We start from the raw sequence: 14,027 nt of genomic DNA, 5'->3' as shown, positions 1-14,027 counted from the left end.
ATAATCTTCCTTCCTTCCAACGAGGACATTTCCCTTAGAGGTGCAGTCCTATCAGGTATGACAAATGAACTACTATGTTCACTTCGATTCAGATTAATAAATACAGACATTCTAAGAAACAGATTGACTTATTTTTGGAGTATCGAAGCAAGCGTAGTATTATAGTTCTTCGTGAAAGAAATGAATAATGAATATTTTCTTTATTCTTAGAACTGAAGCTGGTTAGTAAAGTAAGCATTCATTTCATAAACAGTGATTATAAACAGAATTATTTCTACTATAAGGTACATGGAAAAGGGAATTCCGACAACTCGTCCTACTGCGGGATTTGCTAAGGATTCTGAAATTTAATGAACGCAGGGGAAACAAAATGAACACCATATTAATGAAAAGTGAAGAAGACACTAGACAAGGCAGGTTTTGTACTGAGGAAGGTAAATTCCGCACAATAGTGGAATTGCAGAGAAGATTAGGGAAAGAATGGTTGCTCGGTCGACATTGTGTCCGCAGGTGAATTTCGCAGACCGGAAATTTCTTGACAGAGTATCTGCCTTCGAGGTAAGCAGAGCAAACGGGTGGGTTTGGAGGAGGGTAGGGGGTGGAGAATCCTCCCAGGGCATGTGGCTGTGCCAGCGTTTTATTGCTCTACCTGCATTCACTCTGAAGCCTTATTTTCCGCTCACACAGCTGCTCCTCGAGGAACAAGAGAAGAGATGCAACTAACTTTCTCGTGATTTGTGCCCCTACATTCTCTTAGCAGTATAGAGACACTGAAGGACACGATGTTTATGAATGCGTAGATGTAGTGCTGAAAGGTAATAACACCTATAATAACTTTACTTTTATGCTAGATAGAGGTGATCTATATGACGTACAAACAGAAAATTGATGTATGGCTTCCTTAAATTACATACAGCTTTAATAATTCCATACTGCAGGGATACCACATGTAGCAGTACAATAGGTCTAAATATAATTAAAAATGAAGTGTTTAGCATTGCCAATCCTTCGTTATTGGTTCTAAATGGCAACAGTATTTACAGTAACACAGATGCCGATGAGACATATCTGATTTTGTAACATACAGGGCTCAGTTACGATATAGTAGTGCATTAACGAATAATAAAGCTAGAAATCCTTGCAAAATCATACTAGCAGGAGCAAGTTCATGTGTCATTTGCAGAAGGTATAATAATTGTTGCTGCTGAAACACATCTATGATCTTGTGGTCTCGAATCCTCCTATAAGTCGGTGAGTAAGTCGCAAGATGGAAGACTGTACCACTTCAAACAAAACCATGTCATGTAGAGCACCGTGTTATGCAAACCAGCGTACTGTTGGTTTATACATATCAGACTTTATCAGACAGTATCCACAGTCTTTTATAGGTAAAGCCATACAGTTGTCTATACAGGGTGGTCGGAAATTCCCGTTACAGCCGCGGACGTCTGTAAATGTACGTATACACGGGGTGATTCCGTGATGATGTTACAGACTTCCTAGGATGATGGAGAACGATAATTGTATTAATTTGAAGTAGGGATCCCTGTACCGGAAACGAACGAGTCGAAAGTTATAAACCGTTGTGATTCCTCTGGCAGTTGAATACATGTACCGGTTCTCGTGTTGCGAGGAGTGTAGGGTTGGTATCTTTCAGTGGTGGTAGTGTGGACAAAAACGAGAAAAAGTGTCCAGTAAATGTGGGCTCTAAATTGCATACCTGAGGAACTAGGACCATTCGTTCATCTTCGCTAATGTGAAACACATCTCCTCTACTGAGCAAGTGTTCGTAGTTGTTAAGGTAAGCACTTTAGAGTCCACGTTTATGGGACATTTTTTCTCGTTTTTGTCTACACTACCACTACTGAAAGATACCAACCCTACACTCTTCGCAACGCGAGAACCGGTACGTTTATTCAACTGTCAGAGGTGTCAGAACGGTTTTCGTTTATAACTTTCGACTCGTTCGTTTCTGGTACAGGGATTCTTACTTCAAATTAATACATTTATCGTTCTCCACCATCCTAGAAAGTCTGTAACATCATCACAGAATCACCCCGTGTGTACGTACATTTAGAGACGCCCGTGCCTATAACTTTGACGCTCTGTAGTCTCGTTGGATAACGTTTCCGGACATGGGTTCCCGTTCAAAATACGATGTACTCACTCCCCTCTACAAGTCCTAGAAGTCTGTAAAGAGAATTTCGGACCACCCTGTACCTGTTTGGAAAAGTATATGAGAATGTTACCGATGGTGCTGATTTCGTAATACAACACATTTCTTTGTCGGCCATTTTCGGTGGAAAAACTGTGTAAATTGTTGTAGGATATCGTAGAGTATTCCCCCACTATTCCCTATAGTCTCATGAAGTTACCATCGGGGACGCCGCTGTACGTAGCCTTCAAAGTGGGGTCTGTAACGAAGTGCGTTCCAAGCAGACAGCTCTCACTGGCTTTCATTTGTGTGAAAAATCAGAGCATAGCTGACATTCATAGTCGCTTGCAAATGTCAACGAACACCTTGGAGTGAAAATAAGCTCGGTGAATCTTTGTCCAACGCGTTTGTCATTACCGTAACAATGTCGCGCAAACCTGTCAGATTTCCCTTGTGCCGGCCGCCCGCACACGGCTGTGATTCCTGCATTGTTGAAACGTGTAGACACTCTTATTCGAGTTGATTCACGGATCGCAGTCAAACACCTCGCTGAGCAACCGTACGTCTCAATAGGCAGTGCTGACATAATCGTGCACCAGCTGACGTACTCAAAAACATTCGCCCACAGGGCTCCACGCCACCTAACAGAACACCATCGAGAACAACGGAGGACCATCTGTGCGGAATTACTTGCACGTTGCTAGGCTGATCATGACAATTATCTATCGAACATAGCCGCAGATGGTGAAACATGGGTTCATCACATGCATACCTTCGCAGTAACTTGGCGTAAGGCCGTCGCTTTCGATACGAAATATGTTGAAAAATAGGATTTCTTAGCCAAACCAGCGGTCACTAATATGGTGTATTGGAAACCTGAATAAAACCAACTTCCTTTCATTAAAAAAAAGTCTTGCATTACTTATTTAACGCCCGTCGCAATTTTACATTAGAGGATACCCTCATTGGCTGCATCGTAGTCGGTGATGCAAACACGCATTTCCATTCAGAAACCATTCAAAAGTTAGTCGTATATCACTAGTCTACAGCTAAGATAATTTATTCAACACGTTGTGACATAATACCCTGAAGTAATCTTTTTTTCACAACACGCTTCCCTTGCCTAAATCCTAATAGTGAGTACAAGTCGCATGGAACGCCCAAGTAATCTCATGGACTGCATGCGAGTCGTGCACGTCTGTCTGGTTAGCAGCAGTGCGCGTCAATAAGGTTGCGACTTGTGTCTCTATTTATCATGCCTGGTTGTGGATTTTTGTTTCGTTTCGATTGCCCGTGTTGAGTAAAGAGCTGAACTTGGAATCTACAGCTATGCAGGGACCACAAACTACAATGAGACGTTAAGCGGAAGTCGAAGTTGCCATTTGTGTTAATAAGTACCTCATACAAAATACACCTTCTCATTTTTACAGTGATTAGCATTTTGAAACTTGTATTATAGAAGTCGAGCTTATCAGAAATTCATAGTGACAGTCGCAATACAGTAGGCTTCATCTTATGCTTTTATTTATGAAACAATTATATGTATTATTAAAGTTATTAAATACTGAACATAATGACATACGTTCCTATTGTGACCTTGAGAGGTCATTTTAGTGCAAATGTTAAGTGCAAGTCTATTATACGGTTATAATCAAGTGCCTTTTCATTTCATATAATCTAACTGACTTTTATATAGCTCATAACGGGAATTACAGTTATCCCGGATAATTCGAGTCGTATTGCGACTTCATTACTAGCGCACAGTATTATTACGTCCTCCAGTAGTACTGATGAACTGTGGGACAACTGGGAATTTTCGCAATTTAAAGGAGGTATTGCTTCGAGTACAAACGAACTACTGTAAGAAATTTATTGGGGTGACTCTTGTTACGCAGATGCAAAGCATGAAGAGGATGGGATTTGCTAATGAAATTTGTAATTTATAGGGCTAAGTGGCGGCGTCAATTCATTTTCTCTATCGTTGGAAAAGCCAAGTTTTGTATCACTGAAGAACTCAGCAGATGTCGAAGACTAAACTTAACTTTAATTTTTATTTCAGAATTAACTTACAACTTTTTCCTCGTTATTTTATAGTTAGTAAACTTAATACTGTAACTAAAGAATAATAAAAAGAATATATCTCTCCGCCCTCAGAAAGACAGGGTTTAAGGGACCTCAAATAACTATAGTACCTATAGTAAAAGAGTAGCTTCACGTATAATATCGTAGTAATTTTGAACTCACATTTTATCATAAGATTGAGATAAAATAATCTAAAAGTGCGCAGTCATATGTAGATTAATGAATGAGGCTCGCTAAAGAAAAACAGAAAGCATAATATTTTGGGATTTATAGAAAAATGTTGTTAGCAAATAAAAAGTAGATAGCACGCGGTATCTTTGACTCGGGATTGGAGAAGGATAACATAGCTGTATTATTACTGGTCACGAAAGATGGCTTTATTCAGCAAATATCAGTTTTTGTAACGTTGGCACATTAATAACTGAAAAATTGTCTACTTACTATTGAACTGTGATACTGTAAAGAGCAGACCAGTTCACTGGACATTTGAAGCCTGTAGCTGTTAGGTATTTTGTAAGAAATCGATACTACGTTACCAAAATGATTTTAACAGTGTGCAGAAATTGACTTTGAGCTCATTTTAATCATTCTTTTTAAAGAGCTCTTTGGTGTAAGAATAAAATTACTCGTGGTGGCGTGAATAATTTTAACTGACAATGGTACTATTTACATGAGCTAAAATTCGGTTATTCTGTTGAGAGAAAAGAGTCAGTCGTGAGTTGGAAACTCTATTTGTAGCGTGTTTAGTCCTATCATCAACCAAAAATTTCGCTGCTTATCAGTACAAATATTTTATGAGTATGTTCTATTCCCAACGGAAGATACAAAATACAAAAGCGCCAGGGCATATCTTGGGGTAGTACGAATAGGAGAAACTCTCTTATTATTAGAGCTGTTCTTATTTGCGCACTTAGTTCTCAATGACTCACTGGCTTTACTTAATTATGACGATAAACCAACGTTTCGTTGTTTACCTAAATGGGTTCTATAACGCTAAGGAACATCCAGTAACCTTGATAATCAGTGAATCACACCCTTTAGTAGTAATAAATATGTTTTTAATTACTTTTTTCGAGGAAGTTTTGTTGGTTTTCTTATGAGAAAATAAAATAAAATGAAAACGCATTCTGCTAAACCAGGTAGTCTCATAATCTTCTTAACTTCAATCTAAGATAACACATGACGTTTTGTCTAAAAGTAGTACCACTTACTTTGAGGCTGAAATGATAGAAATTTTCACCATTTACCAAAAGTGGGAAGAACAAGACTAATTACTACAAAGTAATAAAAGAGTCTGTCCATTACAGAAAACTGACCTCTGTAAGTATCACATCTGCGGTCCACATAACTTACCGTGACAGGTAATCTTATGATAGCGTAAAGGCATCACGTATACATGCGAGAAGTTTCTTGTATTAGTCAAAATCATGTGACTTTGTTCTAGAGAAAACATAATTTCTGTTATTTTTTGTAAAAAGGATGACAATTATATTGTAACCATTGAAATTCAAAATATACACTCCTGGAAATGGAAAAAAGAACACATTGACACCGGTGTGTCAGACCCACCATACTTGCTCCGGACACTGCGAGAGGGCTGTACAAGCGATGATCACACGCACGGCACAGCGGACACACCAGGAACCTCGGTGTTGGCCGTCGAATGGCGCTAGCTGCGCAGCATTTGTGCACCGCCGCCGACAGTGTCAGCCAGTTTGCCGTGGCATACGGAGCTCCATCGCAGTCTTTAACACTGGTAGCATGCCGCGACAGCGTGGACGTGAACCGTTTGTGCAGTTGACGGACTTTGAGCGAGGGCGTATAGTGGGCATGCGGGAGGCCGGGTGGACGTACCGCCGAATTGCTCAACACGTGGGGCGTGAGGTCTCCACAGTACATCGATGTTGTCGCCAGTGGTCGGCGGAAGGTGCACCTGCCCGTCGACCTGGGACCGGACCGCAGCGACGCACGGATGCACGCCAACCCCGTAGGATCCTACGCAGTGCCGTAGGGGACTGCACCGCCACTTCCCAGCAAATTAGGGACACTGTTGCTCCTGGGGTATCGGCTTGGACCATTCGCAACCGTCTCCATGAAGCTGGGCTACGGTCCCGCACACCGTTAGGCCGTCTTCCGCTCACGCCCCAACATCGTGCAGCCCGCCTCCAGTGGTGTCGCGACAGGCGTGAATGGAGGGACGAATGGAGACGTGTCGTCTTCAGCGATGAGAGTCGCTTCTGCCTTGGTGCCAATGATGGTCGTATGCGTGTTTGGCGCCGTGCAGGTGAGCGCCACAATCAGGACTGCATACGACCGAGGCACACAGGGCCAACACCCGGCATCATGGTGTGGGGAGCGATCTCCTACACTGGCCGTACACAACTGGTGATCGTCGAGGGGACACTGAATAGTGCACGGTACATCCAAACCGTCATCGAACCCATCGTTCTACCATTCCTAGACCGGCAAGGGAACTTGCTGTTCCAACAGGACAATGCACGTCCGCATGTATCCCGTGCCACCCAGCGTGCTCTAGAAGGTGTAAGTCAACTACCCTGGCCAGCAAGATCTCCGGATCTGTCCCCCATTGAGCATGTTTGGGACTGGATGAAGCGTCGTCTCACGCGGTCTGCACGTCCAGCACGAACGCTGGTCCAACTGAGGCGCCAGGTGGAAATGGCATGGCAAGCCGTTCCACAGGACTACATCCAGCATCTCTACGATCGTCTCCATGGGAGAATAGCAGCCTGCATTGCTGCGAAAGGTGGATATACACTGTACTAGTGCCGACATTGTGCATGCTCTGTTGCCTGTGTCTATGTGCCTGTGGTCCTGTCAGTGTGATCATGTGATGTATCTGACCCCAGGAATGTGTCAATAAAGTTTCCCCTTCCTGGGACAATGAATTCACGGTGTTCTTATTTCAATTTCCAGGAGTGTAGATGCTAGGCTAGGCAAATACACGGGCACAAATTCCCATCTAACTATCCGTCCTTTACACTGCACACCTACGCGCAATTTGACGTAATGACGTCAAATAAAAGGACAACCAATAGGCGGCCGAAAAGCTCCACACGGGGATTCCCTGCAAATAACGCAATACGATCATTTCATTTCATTCTGCGCAGCCTAACATGGCGAAAAATAATTTAAATTAGTTTTCCTGAATAACAGACGAAACAATTTCGTAGTCAGGGGATGGTTAAACGCCGAACTGTAGCATACGAAGCCCCAACATGAAAGGGTCAGTAAAAACACAAATACACATAACTATCAGAAGGCGTATGAAAAGTCTGTTCCAGAGTAATTCGTACCAACGAAAATATCTACTTTATGGTGCAGATATTTTCTAAATTTAAGACTCATAGTCTTCGGTATGACTTTAATTATTAAACCAGTATCAATAAACAAGAAATGCTGAAAGTTGTCTATCAATTTGCGCTTTCACTTTTGCCCATTATATTTATATTTTACAAAATAATGAAATTATCTTTTCAATATTCGATAAAGAAATCCAACGGTCAGCTTCGATTAGTCGTGGAAAATCTTTCAGCTATCTCTTTCTGACATCACTGAATCGCATCTCTGGAATGCTGCTCAGGCCTCAACCAGTGAGAAAAACTGGCTTGATCAGGGACCACAGAATGATTTTTGCATCTATGGAGTGCTGGTCAGGCTTTGGCGGACGAGAAACGCCGGCAGTTGTCGAGACGACGAGGTTGTGGGTATACCAATTTGCTAATCCACGTGCTCCATAGCATCATAGCATGGTGCTGTGTGAACAGAGTCGGCGCAATGTGATTCTGAGATCATGAGATCAGCATGGTGGAGATTTTGCATGATACCTTCCAAATTACTTTGCCATAGTGGTTGATAGTTGACGTGTACGTAACTTCAGTCGTCGACATAAATAGTCGAACGGATATTTTGCATCATTGCATTGTGTTGTAATGTGAATTGTTATTGTGTACTTGGCATCATGTAGGCTCAACTCTCTCGTTTCCTTAAACGGGAAGCTGATTTATGGGATCGAGTAATAACTGTTCAATACCTTGTATTATGTATTCAATCTTATCATTCAGCGCTGCACTGTGAATAGTTTACTGTCTCTCTGGAAGACGTACCTAGAAATCAGTATTTCCATGTTTTTTTACTATTCAATTTCGTACGGGTACTGAGAATTCATAATGGTTTTGTTATGTTAGCACAGTTTGACTGCAATATGGTGTTTCTGTTACTTCCTTAGCCATTCATTTACTCTTGAATACAAGATAACGGTATGCTGGTGTGCCTCCGTCTTGTCGACATATCCTTGTCCCGTCAGTGCTAGGTCAGTGTGCAATCATTTTAGATAAAAGCACGCGACTTTGTGCATCAATAACCTTGCCCCCGTCCACGTGCTGTTTCCCATGCAGTGGATCCTTCTTTGGCCCAAAAACATTGAAGTCGCAATGTGCGATATCCGGGCTGTAGGGTGGATGAGGAAGAATAGCCCAATGAAGATCTGTGAGCTCCTCTCGGTTGAGTAGACTTGTGGCAGCAAACCAATAGGGACGCCCAGTTGTGCAGCGAGGTGTTTCATTGTCACCCGACGATCTCGTTGGATGAGAGTGACTGCACGTTCCAACATTGCAGGAACAGAGCAGTGGGTGGCCACGCGGCACGCGGGTGATAGGCCAGGTTTGCACGACCTTGTTGCATTGACGAAAGACGAGTCGTGGTTTTGTTCTGTGACAGGTCTCCGTAGCACCTATGAATATTTGTGATGCTCCGGCTTTCCGCCAAAAGATACTCAGTGACAGCACTATGGTTGGAACACACTTCCATTACAGACGCCATTTTGAAGACTACTGCAGCGCCGCCAGCTATCGAAACTTCTTGAAACTACAAGAGTGAATCGGGAATATCCCACGCTGTCAGACAGCAAATTCCGATTTTTCCTGACCGAAATTGTCCGATAAGAAATGTCTGACGTTTACTATAGAACGTACGTCGTATTTTAAAGCATAGTTTATAGATCAGGGTTTAATATGTCCACTCGTGATTTTATGTCAGTTTCATATCATAACGCACTGCTTACAAGTTCATTTTTCACAGTATACTTGGTCAATATTTCAGACAAAGAACTACCTTAGTTATATTCTATTTGAGCTTTATTTCATTTACCCAGTGGGGCTCGGGTTATACTTATTAATAGGTGCAGGATCATATGTCAGTTAATAAACTGAACAACCGGGAGGACTGTAACTACAATTTTAATCGTAGTAACAACAAAATAACCCACGCGCTGGAATTCACGTTCATACTACGCTGTACAAACGATCATGCTTACAAACTCTTTCCAGCAAGGTGCAGGCTCACTACTGTTAGCGGAAATTTCTCTTACCGTGTATAATAACAGAGTCACTAATAATCCAATATACATCTCACCAACTGACGAGCGTTGCACTGAAATAGGTAGTTTCAACGTCGACGATTGAGAGTCATGAATAGGTTCAAAAGCAGTTACTTTATTTCAGCGTAACTATGACACTGCGGCAATTCAACAATAATGTACATATCTCGAATGCCAGTATGACGGGTGGTAAAGGGCGTAAATATCTTAAAATAGTCGAGAGAAATATAGAGAAGAAACAATAGTCAGTCTTCTGATCGCCTAGATACAGCCACCAGCAATTCCTCTTCAGTGTCATCTTCTTCATCTTAGTTTAGAACTTACATCCAAATCCCTATGTTATCATCTCCAACAGCTATACTGTCGTCTCCCTCTAGTAGAATGGAAGTTATTCCTTCATGTCTTAAGATATGTTCAGTCAACATATCTCTTCTTCCAATCAGCGTTTTCCCCATACCTTTCACCTCAACGATTCTGCGGACGACTTTAATGCTTATATTATCAGTCATTTCCTTCGCCATTTTATGATATTAGTTCTCAAACGCTTCAAGTCTTTTCAGTTTTCGCATTGTTGTTGTTGAGGTCTTCAGTCCTGAGACAGGTTTGATGGAGCTCTCCATGCTACTCTATCCTGTGCAAGCTTCTTCATCTCCCAGTACTTACTGCAACCTACATCCTTCTGAATCTGCTTAGTGTGTTCATCTCTTGGTCTCCCTCTACGATTTTTACCGTCCACGCTGCCCTCCAATGCTAAATTTGTGATCTTCTGATGCCTCAGAACACGTCCTACCAACCGGTCCCTTCTTCTTGTCAAGTTGTGCCACAAACTCCTCTTCTCCCCAATTCTATTCAATACCTCCTCATTAGTTATGTGATCTACCCATCTAATCTTTAGCATTCTTCTGTAGCACCACATTTCGAAAGCTTCTATTCTCTTCTTGTCCACACTATGTATCGTCAATGTTTCACTCCCATATACGGCTACACTCCAGACAAATACTTTCAGAACCGACTTTCTGACACTTAAATCTATACTCGAGGTTAACAAATTTCTCTTCTTCAGAAACGCTTTCCTTGCCATTGCCAGTCTACATTTTATATCCTCTCTTCTTCGACCATAATCAATTATTTTGCTCCGAAAATAGCAAAACTCCTTTACTACTTTAAGTGTCTCATTTCCTAGTCTGATTCCCTCAGCATCACCCGACTTAATTCGACTACATTCCATTATCCTCGTTTTGCTTTTGTTTATGTTCATCTTATATCCACCTTTCAAGACACTGTCCATTCCGTTCAACTGCTCTTCCAAGTCCTTTGCTGTCTCTGACTGATTTACAATGTCACCGGCGAACCTCAAAGTTTTTATTTCTTTTCCATGGATTTTAATACCTACCCCGAATTTTTCTTTTGTTTCCTTTACTGCTTGCTCAATATACAGATTGAATAGCATCGTGGATAGTCTACAACCCTGTCTCACTCCCTTTCCAACCACTGCTTCCCTTTCATGCCCCTCGACTCTTACAACTGCCACCTGGTTTATGTACAAATTGTAAATACCCCTTCGCTCCCTGTATTTTACCCCTGCCACCTTTAGAATTTTAAAGAGAGTATTCCAGTCAACATTGTCAAAGGCTTTCTCTAAGTCTACAAATGCTAGAAACGTAGGTTTGCCTTTCATTAATCTTTCTTCTAAGATAAGTCGTAAGGTCAGTATTGCCTCACGTGTTCCAACATTTCTACGGAATCCAAACTGATCTTCCCCGAGGTCGGTCTCTACGAGTTTTTCCGTTCGTTTGTAAAGAATTCGCGTTAATATTTTGCAGCTGTGTCTTATTAAACTGATAGCTCGGTAATTTTCACATCTGTCAAGGCCTGCTTTTAAGTTTTCGCATAGATAATGATTTTCTGCCGTACAATACTACGCTCCGGACGCACAGTCTCAGAAACTTCTTCCTCGAGTTAAGACCTACATGTGACAGTAGTAGATCTCTTTCAGTGAGAAATGCCCTCTGGACGTTTACTAAACGGCGTCTTGCATCCTCCTCGCTCCATCTATAATGCGTTATTTTGCTTCCAGGGCTTGTAGAATGAGTTAAACCGCTCCAAGCTTTGCTGCCTTCTGACTGGTTAACCACCGCGAATGTTTCCAAAGAGATGAAGACAGTTTAAAGAAAATCTGTGCAGCTACTGACTTTTTGACGTGCTCCACGTTAACTCGGAGTGTAATTAATAAGTATGAGCAAAATCAGTATCCTTCCAACGCTACAAATTTAATCTCTGATAACTGGAGAATATTATATTCTCGTAGATACGTAGCAACTCTTAATTCAATGTGGGGGCAACACTTGTCTGATTAAATACACTAAAGACGACACATCCAATTTTTTCAAATTTAAGTTAAGAGGGAAAGACATGGAAATCACTGCTTCAGTACCAAGGCTTTTCTTTCTAAATTCAAGGAAGGTTTTGGACTAACATCGTCTGGTGTACTTACTGAAAACAGTCAAGAGAAATGCGCTAATAAATCATCTTTACATACACTGGTATGCATAAAGTAAAAGGAATCAGGACACCATTTATAAATTTGTTACGTGGTCGGGCTAGATACGGTGAAAAATGAGAAAGGAATACATCAAAACACCATGGCAATAACTAACAACAAAATAGAGAAACCATCTCGATGAAGAGGTATGGTATAAGGTACGACCCAGAACACTTAACGTCCTGTCCTGCGACCCGAGTGCTGCGTGAGTGGGAGGAGCAGCGGTTCCACCGCAATCGACCACACCAAGGAGGGAGCTGAATTGATAAACTTGAGTGTGAAGATTCTACGGCTACCTGTTAGGACGACTGGAAGTAAATTGCATGAGACCGACTCCCCCGTCATTCACATTCAAATTTTAAACGATCAATGAACACATTAAAACGTATAAACAAAACGAATAGACGATTAAAATCATTAAATAACGAGATAGTAGGTTAAAGAGTCATATACCGAATAAAACCTACACTAATAGTAAAGTCCTTTTCATAAGAGATAGGCACATGCTATTCAATGGCTGTACTGAGAGTATGGTGGATGAGTTGAGAAGAACCGGTGTTCGATATTGTTGTGCAGATATTATCTACTTTGCTGGAGATGGGGGATCCCATGGCTTACCCGTCAATGTATCTCTATATGGTGGTTAAAAAGGCGAATCGTTGTAATACAGGAAGGTTGTGATAAAGATGAGGCTTTTGTTAAACGTTTGTGATACGAAGTGAAAGTGCTGCTGTAAGCTGGATTCCAAGATAGGATTCACTTCTCTGGTGGGGATATTTGTGTGCGTACTTACGATGTCCAGACTAGCTAAATTTGTATCGGTGGTTACGACTACTGATTGAGGTATGTAATTAAATCGTCTGTATTCTTAATTGCGTAATATGCATGCATTGATAAAGTTGACTGAAGAAACATAGTGAACTAATTGAACAAGTTGCTTGTTTCTTTAAGAGGCTTCTTGATATCTGCAAGAAATTAACTGTGGGTTTGAATGGGCATGTTGTGAAGTCAGCGCAATGAAGATGTAGTGATTTCTCTACATTTTCGACTCACACGAAGTAACGGATGTGCAACCTATGTCTGCACGCATAATGAAATATTAGCTGTCCTCAAGTGTGTAAACGTATTTCTCACGAGAGCCCAACCGTACTTGATATTGACCATTTACTGTTCCTAGTTGCAGTGAACTGGCTTTGTTAAGTTTGAAAGGGATGGAGTTCAGACGGGTTAGGGATGGGGTTCACCATCGACACCATAATCGCTAATATCTATAGCAATCACATCGGACATCGGTTTTTCTCAACCCGACCCCAACTCCTTCAAAGTTCCGTAACAGAAGATACAAACTACGTTTAAGCTCATCTGTCACATTAACCGAATAGCTGATGGCTCTACGTTCCGTTTCGACAGATTAATCATATTACAGTCATGTACACGATCACTGTTTCGGTACAATCCACCCCAGATGGTATTGTCTTCGCCCCCCCCCCCCCCCACCGAAACTCTTTCCGCAACTCAAACAAGCGATGTTAGTCAGTCATTATGTGGTAACGAACAATGTGCCAGTGGTCAGATGAGATGGAAGAGACACCATCAATGTATTCTAATAATAAGCATCACATTTCATAGTGCGAACAATTTTAGCAATTTTAAAGTAATTTCAGCACCAGCCAGTGATGGGACAGCATGTTTCCCAGTTTCAGTATCATAGCTAAACCACCCCTTCTCCACTTCGCGAGTATCACTGCGAATGTGGATAGATGACTGTGCAGTACCCCCATTCATTCTCAATTCTCGAACACATACACGATCATAGTATATCAGACAGTGCTCTACATATTTCCAACACCTCG

The sequence above is a fragment of the Schistocerca piceifrons genome, chromosome 6 (genome assembly GCF_021461385.2).
Source record: "Schistocerca piceifrons isolate TAMUIC-IGC-003096 chromosome 6, iqSchPice1.1, whole genome shotgun sequence".
NCBI lineage: Eukaryota > Metazoa > Arthropoda > Insecta > Orthoptera > Acrididae > Schistocerca > Schistocerca piceifrons.
The sequence above is the reverse complement of the archived record's forward strand: the minus strand, read 5'-3'. Positions refer to the sequence as shown.